Source organism: Panthera leo, chromosome D3 (genome assembly GCF_018350215.1).
Source record: "Panthera leo isolate Ple1 chromosome D3, P.leo_Ple1_pat1.1, whole genome shotgun sequence".
NCBI classification, from domain to species: Eukaryota; Metazoa; Chordata; class Mammalia; order Carnivora; family Felidae; genus Panthera; species Panthera leo.
Window position 1 is genome coordinate 85,369,813 of NC_056690.1, and position 18,842 is coordinate 85,388,654.

General features: G+C 35.8%; 1 protein-coding gene across 1 annotated transcript in view; it reads left to right on the forward strand.

Annotated features, from left to right (window-relative positions):
• Positions 1 to 18,842, forward strand: part of CCDC102B (coiled-coil domain containing 102B) — a 197,103-nt gene that overhangs the window by 41,970 nt on the left and 136,291 nt on the right. The window contains exons 5-7 of the mRNA XM_042911020.1: positions 2,529 to 2,607; positions 14,058 to 14,188; positions 14,388 to 14,477. The gene's annotated coding sequence lies outside the window, so the exon portion shown is untranslated. The remainder of the gene's footprint in view (positions 1 to 2,528; positions 2,608 to 14,057; positions 14,189 to 14,387; positions 14,478 to 18,842) is intronic.

Here is an 18,842-nt window from a genome sequence, read left to right on the forward strand (position 1 = left end):
TAATTTTATGTTTATTTATAAATTGAGATTTAGAAATAATTTGTCTAGTCCAAGGAAAGAAGGAATGTTAACACTGGAGTATAGCCAGATTTTTCTTGGTCATTATAAACAAACTAATTAAAAGAATAGGTTTAATATTTTTGGGGGGAGAACTAGCTGGTACACATTCCTGGAGAGTTCGATAGTTTTACAGAAAAATTTCTGAAGAAAGGAATACAAAGGAGATGCAAAATACATTAACATTTTTTCAATAGAGAAAGAGACCGAACTAGTAGGAGTCTGGAAAAGGGAGTTAAAGCTTTTTGGTAAGTGGGAAAGGGCAATTGGACATTACAGAGTTCTGATTCCTGGGATATGGACTATGAAAGGTGGAATCTAAAAGAAAAATTGCAAAGTGAAGGAAAGGACTGAATGAATATCAGCACGTGCTCAAAGAATATGTCATTAGCTATAAGAGCTTCTTCCAAAGTAATATAGTTTTGTTTTTGGAAGTAATCTCTTCATAACTAGAAAAAAAAAGCCAAAACAAATGAATCAGATTGAGTTTCTCTCTTAAAATTTTGAACCTGGTCCTTGCTTTCAGTGTTAGAGGATATCTACAGCTGTAAATAATTTACACTCCAAAAGTTACAAGAATGAGACTGAGTGAAATACGAGTAATTCTGGAGAGGAGCCAGAGAGAAAGGGAAGGTTAATTCGATACGTCCTACAGTATCCAAGAAGTTAGTTTACTTAATATGTGGTGAAGAGCAGATAAAATTTATCCAAAATAAGTTTTTAAAGTTAATCTACTGTATTCTAATTTTGTCCATAATACTTTCATATAAATATATCTACCGAACTTGTAGAAAGTTAAGTGACTAAAAACCTTTGCTATATAGCATCCTAATATAAATTTATCTTAATATTAGATTCATATATAAGTATGATTTTTCAGCAGCTCTGCTTAAAAGAACCTTATTTCTTAAACTTGAATACGATTTTCACTAATAAAACTATATTTTCTAGTATATAAAAATGCAAAGCATATTATTTATTGGCTATGATAAAGGGTGAAGATTTCAAAATATGTAAAAACTTTTTTTCACTTTAAAGATAGTTGTCAGAAATATCAGCATGTTTGATGTTGACTGGTATTAAGGTATTTGAGTGGAAAACTAAGACGGCATGACTGATTTTCACATTAGCACATGGTTAGTTTTGACTAAAGATTATCTTCTCCAAACATCCATTCCTTTCTTTGAACAACAAAAACAATAATAATACCACAATTATTCTAGGGAATACTATATCTACCAATTTAGGCATGAATTTTGCTTGTGATTGAAATTTTGCTTGTGTTTAAGGGAAAACCCATGTTTGCAAAAATGAGCACCTTCTTTAAATGGTACTTACTATTTGTTAAAGGACCAAGTAGAGTTGGCCATTAATATTAGTTTGAAAATCTGGTAAAAAAAGGGAACATTGAAACACAATACAATTTAAAATTAAGCAAGTATTCACTAACATCTTCCAGTAGGCAACATCGAAGTAATTATTTTTATTAATGCTTAAATTGTTCCATTTTTTAATTCTAGTTCCTTTGAGTAGAAAATTGATGCCATTATTCCTAGGCTCTTTCATTTAACAAAGTTAAGATGAATGTATATATTTATTGTGGTGACTGGCTCTTGGTTTTGGCTCAGGTCATTATCTCAGACACCTGCTGTGCTGATCTAGAGCCTGCTTAGGATTCTCTCTCTCTTTCTCTCTCTCTCTCTCTCAGAATACGTAAGTAAATATGTGTATATATTTATGCATAAAACCATAAATAAATACACATAAACCATGTATAGTTTTATAAAATACATAATTTTATATATATTCCTTTTTTTTCATTTTTTTTAACATTTACTTATTTCTGAGAGACAGAGTGCAAGCTGGGGAGGAGCGGAGAAAAAGACACACACAGAATCCGAAGCAGCTCTAGGTTCTGAGCTGTCAGCACAGAGACTGACGCGGGGCTCAAACTCACGAACTGTGAGATCATGACCTGAGCCGAAGTTGGAAGGCGAACAGACTTTTTATATGACTTTTATATGACTATATATTTAATTGTAGTCAGACGCTCAACTGACTGAGCCACTTGGGGGCCCCTATCCTTTTTTTTAAATACTATATTGTAGATATCACTTTATGGTCATGTATAGAAACATCTTCATTCTTTTTTATAACTGGACAGCATTTTATTGTGTTAATATGCTACTACTTGTTTGTATAAAATACAGAATGAATTCTCACTGATACTTTCATTAACAATGAGACTGAGGATTTCTACTAAACCTCTTCTATCTCCAATCTGTGTCTCTTTTCACCCATGTTGCAAATCCTGGTTCTTGAAGATCTGAGAAATATAACATTAGCATATCACAAATCACGTAATTTCTCATTTGCTATATCTGCAATATGCACACAACAGTCTGAGAATAACAATACCAATACTTCCACCAAGAAGATGATTACTGAAAATAATTTAAATTTGTTTGCAGGGGTTTTTGGTCAAATTATCACAATTCAGATAACTTCAAATTATCAATCACTGTGTGGATGTACTAACTGGATATACAGGTAAGTTCATTTGTTTCCTTTTATTTTGGAGTTTTAGAGATTGTTTTCAATTTATTTCTACATGGCCCCAAAGTTGAATATACTAAACAAGATATACTGAAAGGGTATCTTTAACTTCTGTCCTGTTCTCTCTACCCAATAACCCCGTTAGTTGTCACTTAAAATTTTATAGTCTGTCCATTTGTTTTTAATATGTCATATATAAAATGTATTATATGTGTAAGTATAGTTGACACCCGATGTCACGTTAGTGTCAAGTGGACAACACAGTGATCTGAGAATTCTCTCTGTTTTTCTGTGCTCACACGAGTGTGGCTACTATCTGTCACCACCAACAAAGAATGCAAATGCCAAAAATTTTCTCTGGCAGGAAATTTTTACGCACACACATGGTTTTGCATCTTTATATAGGTGTGTGAGCTGGCAGTGTAGCAGGAAATTCTATGAAAAGTATAGCTCTCTTCTAAAAAGAATTACAAGGAAGTATGATGACAGGAAGCCCAGCAGTGCATTCTAGGAATTCCTTTTCACATACTGTGTGGGTGGATTGTATAATGCAATTTAAAAGTACAAAGAGAATAAGAACTAGTTATTTACATTTAAAAATTTTATTTATTTATTGAAAAAAAATTTTTTTAACATTTTTATTTATTTTGGAGAGACACAGAGAGACAGAGCACAAGCGGGAGAGGGACAGAGAGCAAGAGGGAGACACAGAATCCGAAACAGGCTCCAGGCTCTGAGCTGTCAGCACAGAGCCTGCCGCGGGGCTCAAACCCACGAACCATGAGATCGTGACCTGAGCTGAAGTCAGACGCTTAACCGACTGAGCCACCCAGGCGCCCCCAAAAATTTTATTTTTTAAATGTGTATTTTCATACTACTTTAATAATCTACATCACATAGTGGTGTAAGAGTACATGGACGTGTTTTATAAATGAATACATGTCCTTATATTATGGGTTCATACTGGATATAAGTAGAGAAGCAGAAAATCATGCAATGAGGGAGGGGAAAAAAAGCAGCAAAAAAATATGGCTGACTATAGAGATGAGTTATATTGGTAATTCTGTGGAGCTTATAAGGATTAAAGGGAGCTCTGATGACTTAGGCAAACTTGCTGCCTCTCACAAAGGCTGTTGTTTTGTTTTGCTATAAAACAGCTTTATTGAGATATGATTCACATGACTTACAGTTTACCCACTTAAAGTATGTAATTCGGTGGCTTTAGTATATTCACAGAGCTGGGCAACCATCATCACAATCAACTTTAGAATATTTTTGTCACCTAAGGTGAAAGAAAACCAAGAAAGAAGCCTGCAGCCTTTAGCAGGCACTTCCCATTTCCCTTCAACCTCAACAGCACAAACAATAATCTACTTTCTTTCTATATTTTCCCATCCCCGACATTTCATATAAATGGAATCATAGAATATGTTGCCCTTTTCTGGCTTCTTTTACTTAGCATAATGATTTCAAGCTTCCTCAGTGTTATAACATGTATCAGTACTTTATTTATTTATTTATTTATTTTTACTGCCAAATTATATTCCAGTGTGTAGATATACCACGTTTATCAGTCAATGGGCATTGGGTATTTTTCCCCCATGTTTTAGCTATTATAAATAATACTGCTACAAGCATTTGAGTACAAGTTTTTATGTGGATGAAAGATTTTATTTCATTTGCATCTATACCTAGGAGTGGGATCAATCACCGGGTCGTAGGGAAAGTCTATGTTTAACATTTTGAGAAACTGCCCAACTGTTTTCCAAAGCACCTGCACCATTTTATATTTCTACCAGCAACAGGTGAAGATCTATTTCTTCCATATCTTTCACCAACACTTGTTATTATATGTCTCTTTTATTATAGCCATCCTAGTGGATGTAAAGTAATATCACATTGTGGCTTCAGTTTGCATTTCCTAATGACTAAGTTGCTGAGTATCTTTTCATCTGCTTTTTCATTAGCCATTTGTATATCTTTTTAGAAGACGTATATATTCAGGTCTTTTGCATCTTTATAAGTTGGATTGTTTACCTTTTTGTTGTTGAGTTGTAAGAGTTCTTTATATATTCTTGGATGCTAGGCCATTATCACATATGTGATTTGCAAACATTTTCTCTCGTACTCTTCCTTTTCATCATAGTTTTTTTTTTTTCATCCATGCAAAAGTTTTAAATTCTGATTAAGTTCAGTTTATCTATTTTTGTTGTTGTTGTTGTTGTTGCTTGTGTTTTTGGTGTCATGTTTATGAAACTACTGCCAAGATCTAAGGTAATGAAGATTTGTCCTTATGTTTACTTCTAAGAGTTTTATATTTTTAACTCTAAAATCTATTTATTTTTTTAAAAAAATTAACTTTATTTATTTTTTTTTTGACAGAGAGAGAGTGCGATCTGGGTAGGGGCAAAGAGAGAGAGGGGAGAGAGAGAATCCCAAACAGGCTCTAGCCTATCAGTGCAGAGCCAGACGCAGGGCTCGAACCAACAAACTGTGAGGTTATCACCTGAGTAAAAATCAAGAGTTGGACACTCAACCGACTGAGCCACCCACATGCCCCTTAACTCTCAAATTTAGGTCTTTGATCCATTTTAAGTTATTTTAGTGTGTGTGTGTATGGTATGAAGTAAAGGCTCAACGCCATTTCTTTGCATGTGGATATCCAGTTGTCCCAGCATCAGTGGTTAAACAGACTGTTCTTTCTCCATTAAATTGTCACAGTAATGTTGTTGAAAATCAGTTGGCCATAGATTTATAGGTTTACTATTGGACTCTTCGTTCTGTCCCATTGATCTATATGTTTATCCTTATACCATGCTGTTTTGATAGCAGTGGCTTTGTAGTATATTTTAAAATTTGAAAATGTACATCCTCCGACTTGTTCTTATTTTCAAGATTATTGGGCTATTTGGGTACCTGCAATTACATATGAATTTTAAAATTGGATTTTCCATTTTCACCAGAAAAAACTGTTGTGATTTTGATAGTGCCTGCATTGAATCAACAGAGTTTTGGGAAGTATTGCCATTTAATAATATTAAGTCTTCTAATTGTTGAGCATAGGATGTCTTTATTTATTTATATATTTGTCCTCTCCTTCAGCAATGTTTTGTGGTGTTCAGTGCACAGCACTTGCACCATCTTGTTTAAATTTATTACAAGTTATTTTATTCTTTTGGATGATATTATAATTGGAATTGTTATTTTAATATCCTTTCATATTGTTTGTTGCTTCTGTACAGAAATGCAACTGATCCTTGTGTTGATTTTATAATCTACAGTTTTGCAGAATTTGTTAATGTGCTAATAGTTTTTATATGGAGTAGGGTTTTCTACATGTAAGATCACCCCACCTATGACTAGAGATAGTTTGTATCCAATTTAGATGCCTTTAAATCTTTTTCTTGCCTGTTTACTCTGGCTAGGACTTCCAGCAAAATATTGCATAGAAGTGAAGTGAGAGTGAGCATCCTTTCTTATTGATACGTTAGAGAGTTAATAGAGAAAGCTTTCAGTGTGTGATTTGTTAGCTGTGGGTTTTTCATATGTACCCTTTCATGTTGTGGACATTCCTTTCTACTCCTAGTTTCCTGAGTGTTTCTATTAGAAGGTTGTTGGACTTTGCAAACTGCTTTTTCTTCATCTATTGATATGATAATATGTATTTTTGTCCTCCCTTCTATTATAGTGTTATATTACGTTGATTGATTTTCATATGTTGAAACACCTTTGCATTCCTGGACTATATCCCACTTTTTCATGGTATATAATCCTATCACTATGCTATTATATTCTACTTTCTAGAATTTTGTTGAGGATTTTTTCCATCCATATTTATAAAGGACATTGGTCTGTAGTTTTCTTGTGATGTCTTTGGTTTGGTAAGATAATGCTAGCCTCATTGAGTCAGTTAGGAAGTATTACCTCCTATTCTATTTTTGAAAGAGTTTGAGAAGGATTGATATTAATAACTTTATGTATGTATGTATGTATGTATGTATGTATTTAAGATTTCACTAGTTAAGCTTTCTTCTAGTTCTGGGCTTTACATGTTAGGATTACTCATTTTTCTTTACTTGTTATAGGTCTAAGATTTTCTATTGATTTCTGAGTCAGTTTTGGTAGTTTCTACATTTCTATGAATCTGTCCATTTTGTCTAGATTATCTAATTTGTTGGCATACAGTTGTTCATAGTATTGTTATAATGGTTTTTTTTAAATTTCTGTAAAGTTGGTAGAAATGTTCCTATTTTCAATTCTATTCTATCAATACAATTTTTATCTTTACCCTTCTCATTATTCTTTCTATTCTATCAATACAATTCTTATATCTACCCTTCTCATTATTCTAACCAAAGGCTGCCAGTTTTGTTGATCTAATAAAGAAAACAAACTTTTGGTTTTATTGATGCTCTGTATTTTTTTTTTTTTTTATTCTCTGTATTGTTTATCTCTGCTCAAATCTTAGTTTCTTCTTCTAGTTTTAGGTTTAGTTTTTTTTTTTTTTTTTCATCTAGTTTCTTAAGGAATATAATTAATTTATTGATTTGATTCACAAAGACCTCCTACTTTGTTTCAGAGGACTTTCTCCTGGTTAAGTTATCTATTTGGTTGCTCTAAACCTGTGCTTATCTTGCAGATTTCCAGTGGGTAGATTCTGGCAGTTTTAACACGTTTTCAGTTTCTTAGCTCCAGAGTTGCCAGTTCCACCATTTTTGCTGAGTGGTCTTAGGCTCAGAGACATTTTGCATTCATTTGGAAAGGACAGTTTTGTCATGGACCTATGTTAACTTTTCCATCTTCCATCATATAAGGTCTAAAGGTTCTGACCACTGTCAGAACAACGGTGTAATGCTAATCACACTAGATGAGGAAGAAGTGACTGGTATGTTGATGACTTTGCTAAGATACATGCCCTACCAAGGTTGAAGGAAAAGCCCTACCAAATTAGTAGAATTTTAGGCATAAAGGAAAACACATTCAGATTACCATATCTTGTATCTCCCACCATTACAAAGGAAGCATAACTGATCTATTTTTCAGCTGTAGTACTTAGCTAACAATGTTGTGAATGGTACATAACAAGATTACTTGTCTGCTCGTGGGGATTGTGCCTAATAGTCTTATTTGTGCTTATTTATATTTTCTGATCTCTTTCAAATAAACGTATATTATGTTTTAAATATTATTTTTCAACAAAATCCTTTTAAGAGAATTTTATAAGTTTCTCACAAAATTAATAAGAGTGAGTGGGCAGACAGAAAAATATTTTGACAAGTAATTTTTCATCGCTGAAGTCAAGATTCTTTATCTGTAAAATAATGATTTGATTATATTAGTTGTTTTCCAAAGTGCTCCTTGGAGTCTGGGGAGTCTGTGGATGACCTCCAAGGGCTATTGTTGGAGGAAATTAGATGTGATGAGAGTTTCCAAGTGGGCAGGTTTCCAAGTCCTCCTCCAAGAATTAATGGGAAAAGTTCCACTTCTGACATACATGACTTCTGTGTAATATATATGTATCTTTTATTCTTAAAGGAAAGGACTCCATTACTTCAAAAACATTTGAAAGCTAATGTGAAAAATAATTGCTTCAGTTATTTCTGACTATATGCTGTCAAAATATCAAAATATAATTATTTTATTATTCTTCAAATTGCCTAGAGCATCATCTGAGCTTGGCCTGTGGAACGATTTGGGGAACAAATAGAAGACAAAAGCATTGGGTTATGAGTATTTTAAAAGTTTTAATAATAACATATACTGCTGAGCCCTTGTAGATTATTTTAGTTAAAGTGATAATATGTATTAGTTTCAAATTTTAAGATCTCAGAGATATCATAAGTAGGCTAATTGTCATTGAGATATTTTTCAAGGTTTCTAGACATCAACAGATAAAGGAAATTGTAAATACAGAAGCTACCTTATTATAGTAGTCTAGTGTTTATTTCTATCATTATTCAGAAAGGTAGAGCCTGACTAGTTTGAGCCAATAATAATGCAATTTCTATTTGAAGAAAAAAGATGTAGTGCCAATCTTATACTATCCTATAAAACACACTACTGTCATTGAAATCTTTAGGAAGGTCGTTTAATAATATTCATAGGCCTAACTTTAACATATGTTTATTTTCCTACCTCTAGGATTTAGATGAAATTATACTGTTTTTATTTGGATCATTACCAAAAATGTTTCCATTTTTATTGATTTTGGATATCTTAAAATTCATGAAAAAAATCAACATATACATTTTTATGACCCTATAGTGTGGGAATATGCCAAAATAAGATTGTCTTTTAAAAATATATTTTTTTAAAATATAGGAACCTCAGTTCCTTTTTTTTTCCTTCTCTCCTGTAGTTTTTTAAAGTCAAAAGAAGTTATACCTGAAAAAAAAAAAAAAAAAAAAAAAAAAAAAACAAAAGAAGTTATACCTGGGGTGCCTGGGTGGCCCAGTGGGTTAAATGTCTGACTTCAGCTAAGGTCATGATCTCGTGGTTCATGGGTTTGAGCCCCGTGTCGGGCTCTGTGTTGACAGCTTCAGATTCTGGAGCCTGCTTCAGATTCTGTGTCTCCCTCTCTCTCTGCCCCTCCTCCATTTGCACTCTTTCTCTGTCTCTCAAAAATAAGTAAACATTAAAAAAAATAAAACTTAAAAAAAATTATGCCTGGACAATTGGGTAACAGGAGATATATAATGAGAACATTAAGGCCTTTATTTAATTAGCTAATGGTAATACATATTTTTATTTAAATTAAATGGATGTTTTGTATGTCCTTTGCTTTCGCAAAATTTTAACTCTCTTGTTTCTAATAGTTGGACATAAAAGAGATTTGAATTCATCAATATCAATTAACCAGAATTAAATGAAATCCTGACTAATATTTACTCCTTTTAAGTGTTTAGAATGAAAAGAATATTATTAATTTTTTTTATATTGTATAATGGAATCTATATATCATTATTACTGTTACTATTGTTATTACACCTGACATTTATTGAGTGCTTGCAAAACACCAAACTCTGGATTTTAAATGCAAAATAATTCTTATAACAATAAATTGGCCTATCTTTGCAGAGGAGGTTGGTGAAGTGGGTACATTTGTTTACCCAGCAGACCCAGCCTTGAAAGGGCCCATGACAAGGGATTTGTGGGAGGATAAAACCTGTTTCCCACTGTGGGTGGAGAGCAGTTGAGCAAACTAAATATCCACAATCTTTAAAAAATGTGTTTTATTTTTCAGTGGATTTCTTCGGTGGATTTCTTTTGTGGATTTCACTAGCAGTAGGGTCTCTTTTCTTTATTCTTCAGTGGCTTTTGTAGTCTGAATTTTCCTGGAACTTTGTTATACTTCTGTCCCTGTCCTGGGTGTCCATGCTAATAACCGTCCTCAGGGAAATTATCTCCTTTGCTTAATAATATTTCTTCAACAACGTAGATGGACCTAGAAGATATGATGCTAAGTGAATTGAGTCTGTCCGAGAAAGACAAGTACCATATGATTTTACTCATATGTGGAATTTAAGAAACCAAAAAACAAACAAAGGCCAAAAAAAATGAGAGAAACAAACAAAAAACCCAGACTCTTAACTGTGGAGAACAGACAGATGGTTGCCAGAGGGAAGGGGGCGGGGATTGAGAGAAACAGATAAAGGGGATTAAGAGTAGACTTGCTGTGATGAGCCCTGAGAAATGCATAGAATTGCTGAATCATATGGCACACCTGAAACTAATATAACACTGCATATTAATTAAACTTAAAAAATACAATTAAAAAAAGGCATTTCTTCGTGCATTTTTTTTCTGTGTTCCAAGCAGCTGCTATGTGTGGGAGAAGAAACCAGATCCCAATACCCCGTGGTCAGTCAGGTAGTGCCATGATGATCCTAGTGATAAATAACCCCATCAGTTTGGGTTTGTGCTACCCTTGGATCCTCCCCGGACACTCTGGCGAGACTGACTTCTACCTGGAGGCAGCCTCCTTCTCTTTTGGGTGTTGTATTTTGTCATGTCCCCCACATCGGTTTCCCTGTCATCAGATCCAACATGCTTTTGATGTTTAGAAGTTTCCACAAATGTCTTGTGTAATGCAAGCACTCTTTCTTCATTTCAGCACTGTTATGGGTTTATTTTTACTTCAACAACGGCCACATTTTTGTCATGTTAGTGGGATATAGCGTGTGAGGAGAGGAAAACTTGTATTTGGAGTCCGTTCTGTTAAAGTCTGCTGATAGCATGTATGAATTTTGTGAAATGTCTCATCTGAGGCTTAAAAACGGATAGTCAAGACTAACCTTAATGTTTTGCTCTCTCTGGAAAATACATTTTATAACTATACTAATGATGCTTTGATAATTGTGGTTATTTTCTACTGTCTCATAGGATTTTTTTTAATTCTTCAGCTGCTTTGGTTTACCTCAAATATACTCTTTTAAATATTTATTAAGAGATTTCAAGCCTGTTAATATTGTGATAATGCATGTTACAAAAAGATTAAAGGTTAATTGAATATAGTACTTTAAAAATTCATGCCTTATAATTATAATAGACCTGATGTTTTTATCAGAGTATGCTTTGCCATTTATAGAGATCCTTATAACATAAGAAAAATGATAATAATTTTCTACATATTTTTTTTTTTATTTCCCCGACTTTCTTTCAGTGAAGTTAAGTGTATATTTTAACATAGGCACATGCTGGGGTTAAGAACAAACCCATATCTCTTTAAGACTTGATTCATTGTTTCTTTAAAATAGTAGATTATGCTATGAAGCATTACTGTTTTCATAGTTTTTTATTACATTTTTATCATAGCTAGGATGTATTACCAAAAAAAAGGAAACTCCTTACATACAAAGCAATATTTTTTTTTTCTTTCAGAGTGCAGGTATTTCTTTTTTACAAGAATTCTAAAGGACAGGTTAGCAAAAAGCAATGAATTTTGGAAATAGTGAAAGGAAACTCATGTGGAGAAAATGTATTCATAAATCTTAACAAGTTATAGTTTACTACTTAATATTTATTAATCGTAATCAGAACAATTATGCATTGAGGAGGGTTAGTTCTGTCTTGAATGAGATTTTTAGGAAGGTTGTCGAACAATTATAGTTTAAGGATTCAGAAATTAGATAGGTTTTCTAAATCAACTTAGTAAAATTAATTTTTCTCTATGTAGATTGCCTTTTCTTTGGTTAACAAGTTAAATTGTAACTTAATATAGTTCCTGAGTGGAAAAAAGTACTTTTCATCTATTGTAAATGTTCAATTGTGTTCTTTTGAGGAAAAAAAAAGATTTTGGCCTTATAAATTTGGTTGTATCAAGGAGAAACATTTCTGTTTCTTTATATGTGGCGTTCCTGGAGCTGAGGTTACTAAGAAACGTTCATTGTAGTACTGTAAAACTGAATTAGAAATGGGTTTCCTACATTGGAAATGGGTTTTGTAACATTTTTGTTTTCATTTCTTATGCATTTGATACCCTAATGCAGAAAGACTGTATGAATGACTGTGTTTGACAGGTGTGAGTAGAGTGTGTGTGTGAGAGAGTGGGGGAGGGAGGGAGACATGGGGGACGGGTAATAATAAAGCTATTAAGTTTTAGTAAGATAAGCCTTTGAGGTCATCTAGTCTAATTTCCTGACTATATGTATATGGGGAAAACAAGTCTTGGGTTGTGGGGTCCCTTTCCCCAAGGCTACAGCTGACAGATGGTTACTAGCTGAGCTGAAGCACGTCTTGGTCTCACCTTGTCACTACTCCATCACTCCAAACAGTGGATCTCAAGTGATAGCAGTTTGCCCCTCAGGGTATGTGTAGCAATGTCTGGAAATGTTTTTGGTTGTCACGACTTGGGTGTGCTACTGGTAACTAGTAGGTAGAGGCCAGGGATGCTGCAAAACAACTTATAATACACAAAACATCCTCACATCACAGGGTTATTTGGTCCAAATGTCAACAGTGCTGAGTTTGAGAAATCCTTCCAAAGCATGAAGTACATCACACGCCATTATTAGCCAAGGAAAGAATCATTTACTTCTGCTATGAGCTTGGTCAAAATCCAATGAGTAAATTTTTAATTTCTCATAGCTAGGTATTTCCAAGGAAAATTCCTGAAACATTCAGTCACAAAGATAAATTCATTATAGTTTCACCAAATCTCACAAAGACGAATGTTTCATATGCTTATTATAAGCCTAAGTAATACCTCTAGTTGTATTTGTCAGAGGCTGAGTGTTGGTACCAGAACAAGATCACAAGTGCGAAGTGACTACTTAGAAGGGTAGCAAAATAAGTCCTGTCATCAGACTGGGCCATGCCAACATTTGCTTAGTGTTCCCATTTAGAATATCAAAATTTGCTTCAAAACTATTTTCTAGGCATTGGAATTGGGCCAACATAACCACTTTTTAAAATAATTCACAACTAAGGATAGCTTTAGATTATTTAGTATTAGCTACTCCTATAGCGCTTTGTTTCCATTGCCTCCTTACCCTTAGGATCCACCGTCCATGACCCACTGTTTTACAGTGACGGAACTGAGGCTCAGAGACAGAGCTCCCTGAGCACGCCCAACCAACGCTCAAACCCAAGTCTGTGATTAGGATCTCTTCTTTTTGAAGTTATATTAAGTAGAGATCAGATTTATTTTTCTTACAGTTTTTTTCTTAACCTTTCCCTTAACTGACAAAATACAAATAAAGCTGGCTTTGTGTTACTACTCCGACATTGTCATAGAAAATAGACGATGTGTTTGTAAAGAAATTCTGGACATTGTGAGGCAATAATTCCTCCTTCTAAAAAGTGAGAGGGAAGAAAATATTTTCTGTAATGCTGCAATAAGACTCGTATATGGACACGAGGATTTAAGTGGCTCATGTGTGTGAGTAGGTGCAAGGTAGTGTAATAAAAGGTGGTGGCTAACCCCCCTGGTCTGTCTTGATGAAGGAAAGACATATTTGTAAGAATCATAATGGGCTCTGATTTCGTGCATATGTGTTTCTAATCTATCGTTTCAAACCACTTAGTGCATTTCAATAAGAGCCAAACTGCCTTCCTTGCAAGACACTTCCAGTTAGGGAGACAGTTATGATGCTTTTGAGTAATTCTACAAATATTGGTAAAGCCATTAAAATTGGAGCAATTAAGATTTAGCAGTACAACTGAATTCAAGTGGTGACTCAGGTCCACAAAAAATCTTTCCCGTTCGTCTTACTTTGCCAGTGTTTCTCTATCGCACTTTGTCAGTGAAAGGCACGTATGTGTGATGTTGCCATCATTGATTCTTCCGATGTATAAAAGTAGGAAAAAACCCCAACAGTATGAAGAATTTAAAAATCACTGTATACTTACTGTTTTAAAGGTGTATCTTTCTGATTTATTTTCTTGGTAAGTTATCCAATTCTGAGTTACTCTCATTATTTTTGTTTCTTTCACTGCTTTCACAGAACATCCATTCATCCATTATTTATGCATTTGTACCTTCATCACTTATCCATATATTTTCGTATCTGCTAGAAACTCAAAGACAAGTACAATATTGTGTCCTTAAAAGATTTACAGTTCCCTGAGGAAAGAGGTAATTAAGTGCATGAATATCACCTTTGACTGTAGCATTCACTTTCTGTGGGAATCAGGAGATGCCTTGCAGAGATTGTGAGAAATAGCTGTGAAATTAGGTAAAGGTTTTGATGGGGCTTTCCAACCTTACGGCTTCTTCTGAACTCCCCAGTTAGCTGATAGGGATCTGGTTAATATGTTCCCCGTTGTTTTTCCAGTTAGATAGTGTTATAACTGTCCCTGGGCCTGGAGCTCCTGATCTAATCAATAAGGCCACCGGAGCAGACCGAAGACAGTGGTTTAACCAGGTGAGTTCTTTTCTCTCCATCACCAAATGCCTGCACAAGTCCGGTCATGGTCCTGGCTGCTTCTGCCATTTTCAATGTGGCTTTCATCTGAATTATGACCTCATGACCTCACGATCAAGTCATGCTTCTCCATCTCCAGCTTCCTATCCTTGTTCAAGTAAGGATAAAGAGAGAAGTGAAATGGAAAGGTATCCATGTAAGGAAGACAAAACTTTTCAAAAATGCTTATCAGGTTTCCACTTATGTTTTACTGCCCAAACTACCACATAGCTAAGTGTGTCTGTAATGGGAGTCTTGGTGACATAAGCTTTTTTTTTTTTTTTTTTTTTCCAACTGTAGGGAGGAATCAGAGAAATAATACTAGGTAGGTAAGTAGCAGACTTTTTAGGGACAACCTAATATATAGAATAAAATTGGAATGCACACATATAAAAAAAATCAGCTTTCACTGATGTGTGTCGAGTGCCTTGGGGCTTGAGAACTTGGGGCTCCTGGGTGGCTCAGTTGGTTGAGCTTCCGACTCTTGGTTTCAGCTCAGGTCATGATTCCAGAGTCGTGGGATCAGGCCCCTCGTCAGGCTCCGTACCGAGCGTGGAGACAGCTCAAGATTCTCTCCTCCCTCTGTCCCTCTCTGCTGCTCACATGTGCTCTCTCTGAAAGGTATTGTAAACTTGCCAAGAAATGAAAACTCTAAGGCTGAATTTTCTCCTTCTTTTCTTATACTCCCCTTGGTTGTTATGGAATATTGAGCATTAAGATAATGCAGATGTTTGTGCACCCATGTGTGTTTGAGTATGTGAGCCATGGTGGCGATGTACTATTTGAACTAAGATAGAGACACTGGGTAACTTTGTTTCCATGATGCTGGTAGGTCCTATCAGTCAACAAAGCATTTGTGAGCCAGACTTGGCAATAAGCACAAAGCAGGATCCCATTCCACTTTATCTCAAGAGAAGTGAGGTTGTGTTGGAAAATGAGAAGAAACCCTACAGATATAGTCAGATTTTACTGATCAGTGATTTATCAGCTTGAAAGTAAAAGCTCATGTGGTAAAACAAAAGTCTGATTGGTGTGGATTCAAAAGAGATGAAAGGAGATGAAACGAAGACAGAGAAATGGACAATTCTTTCAGGTTTTAGTATAAAATAAGTTATGATGTGTGAAGGGTGGAGTGGTATAAAGACTAGGGAATAAGAGAAAGGTTTCTAGCTTGACAGACTGCACGGATGGCAACATCATTATTTTAGATCAAGAATAAAAGATACAACAGGAGAGGTTTTGGAAGAAATAGAAGAGATTTGCTGTTTGGAAATTATGGATTTAAGTGGCTCCTAGTGCCTATTCTCATTAGACTATTAGACATGCAGATCTGAAGCTTGATATTCTATTATGGGCTGGCCATATGTGTTTGGGAATTAAATGTATATTAGTTTATTTGCTAGGGCTGTCATAACAATTTACCACAAACTTGGTGGCTTAAAACAATAGATATTTTTTATCTCACAGTTCTGGATTATAAATGTCCAAAACCAAGGTGTCAGCAAAGCCATATTCTCACTAAAGGCTCTAGGGGAGGGTCCTTCCTTGCCTCTTTCTAGATTCTGGTGGTTGCCAACAATCGTTGGCTTACAGATGCATCATTTCTATCTTTGCCAATGCGTTCACATGGAATTTGCCCCTGGGTGTCTGTTTCTAAGTTTCTCTGTCTTTAGAAGGACACCAGTCATTGGACTAGGGCTCACCCTAATCCATTCGACCTCATTTTAGTTCGATTACCTCTGCAAAGACCCCATTTCCAAATAAGGTCACATTCACAGGGTCCAAGGGAGAGGACTTCCACACATCTTGTCAGAAGACACAATTTAACACACAATGATGTATGAGTGGCAGAAGTGGCCACAGAAACAAATGTGATCACCCAGACAGAGGGCTCGGAGTGAGAATAGGACCAGTGATAGTCCCTTGGAAGCACTCCACCTTGAAAACTAATAAAGGAGGGTATGGGGATATGGTACAGTCAGCAGGACAGAACAAGTATCCAGAAAAAACTGCATTCTGACAAATATATTGTAAAGAAGAGATTTGATAAGAGGGTCAAAAATCTTTAGAGATTTCAGGTAGCACGAGCAGTAGGAATAGGCCATTGTAACTCTTGCTAAATATGGAGAGGGGCAAATTTTGAGACAGGCAAATAATTTAGGATACTGCAGCAATCCAGGCAGATCCTGATGGCTGCCTGAACCAGGATTTGGCAGTGGGAAGAGAGAGGACTGAGCATATTACTGAAGTAAAGTCAGAGCGAACTGGTCCTGGGTTGGGTGTAGACTAGGAGTCAGAGATTACTTCCAGGGTTTTTCTTTAGCAAACTATAAGACTGGGTTGCCGTTACTGAGATAAACAATGCAGTGAGCCCATGGAGAGAAGATGATTTCAGTTTTAAATATGTTGATGACATATCTGTTACATTTTCTAGTGGCAGGGTCTAGAGTGCTGGTGCATGTAAGTGTCGGAGACTCAAAAGAGAATTGAATCCAAAAACGAAGATACTTGAAAGTCATTTGAAAGGAAAGATAATAGCTCAAATCATGAGAATGGATGACATTATCCAGAGAGGTAATAGACTTACATGGGAAAATATCTGATGTACACAGAGCGATAGGAAGGAAAAGAAGCACCACCGAAGAGACTGGGGAGAGCCAGCGAGAAAGGTCAAGAGGAAGAGGAGAGTATTGTGCTAGGATAGAGAAGAGCGTCTCCATGTTGGCAGGGGTGTGAACAGCAGTGTCAAAGGCTATGGAGATGACAGGTACAATGAGTGCTAAGAGGAGTCTAGAAACTTAAAAAAACCCAAATATGCATGTATGTGAGTGCAAATGTGTGTGTTTTCAGAGAGTCACTTTGGTGCACTAAAGGGAGTAAATGGCAGATGAAATGGGGTTTTTGGAAAGAAGTTTTTCAACTACCTGACCATGAAATGGAGGGGAATGGTAGCTACAAATGAAAATGAATTGACTTATGGACGTAAGCGAAACGGGCTGAAGCCTTGACAGTGTTTAAAATCTCCTGGGGGGATTCCAGACACAAGGAGAGCTCAGAGGAAGAGGAGAGAGAAAGGTGATTGAGCACATCTCCGGAAAAGACCGGGGAAAGGAAACCTGAGCTCAGAGGATTAGTTCCTTTTCTACAGGAGAATGTCACCTCTCTGTTGCATTGGGATGTAAGGGGGAAGGATGCTGTTAAGTGGAAATGGATGGCAAACATATTATTCAGCTAAGAATGGTCATCCACACTAAGGAGGGAGAAAGACTAAAGGATCTGAAGACATTAACTCTTCGTTCAAGTGCTGTTTCTGTGCTATTTATGAGGAATGTGCTCATTGTGTTTCTTGTGCCCTTGCCTCTTTCTTTGGGCATTTAGTGCTCGTAGTGTCAACCAGAGAAACTCTGTGGTCTGCCACCACCCCTTCCTCAGAGTGCTTCCTGACAGCTGGGTCGTGTCCCTGGAAAATCACTCCTTCCCTCCCTGCCCCCAGGCAGCCAGAGGGCTCTCCCTAGGGGGCTCTGGAGATGCAGCTCACAAGTCTCGCCACATGACTGAAATCCATGGTTTTGACATACGGTTTTTGTATCATGATTTACTGACTTGAATATTCTATTAAATAGTCTTTCTTTTTTTTAGCAACCTAATAAAAATCTTCCTGGACCAATGATATTTTCTATTGTTCCTGTGATCTGTAGTATAATCTCTCTTTAAATCTTATGGATAGATACTTCGTTTCTTTCTTCTTGGCCATCTTGGTTTTTTCTATTAGTATTACAAGTTATACCCATTGCTGTTAAACACTTGTGGATGAAGGAGTGGGTATTTTCTTCCTTTTTCACTCACAGTACGTGGTTTCAAATGGGTTGGATGGAAGGCTTTGGGTAACCATACTTAGTTAGGGAACATTAAAGTGATTTCATTTTGGTTCGCTTACTTGTGATCCAAAGAGGGTGTTGTATTGGTTTTGATAAAACTTCACAACCAATGGGAATCTTTTTTGAGTTAGTGCGGAGTGGCCTTAATGCTGGAAATAATCCTGTTGGCCAGGACCCCAGAGCTATACAGATGAGAAAAGGATGCAGGAAATTCTGTTGTTTACACATGTGTCTGTAACACTGAGCCGCTGAAGCAGCCCAGCAAGCCCAGAGGGTAAGATGCCTAATAACCTTGTGGTTTTCTATTTAATTATTACATTTTCCTGCTGGAGCAGAGCATGTGGTATTCTCGGAGCAAAGAAAGACAGTTGCTTATAAGATGCAGAACAAAACTACTGTAGGTCTGGGAAACAGAGGGATTAGGAGTTTCTTCTTAAAGTGGACTTGG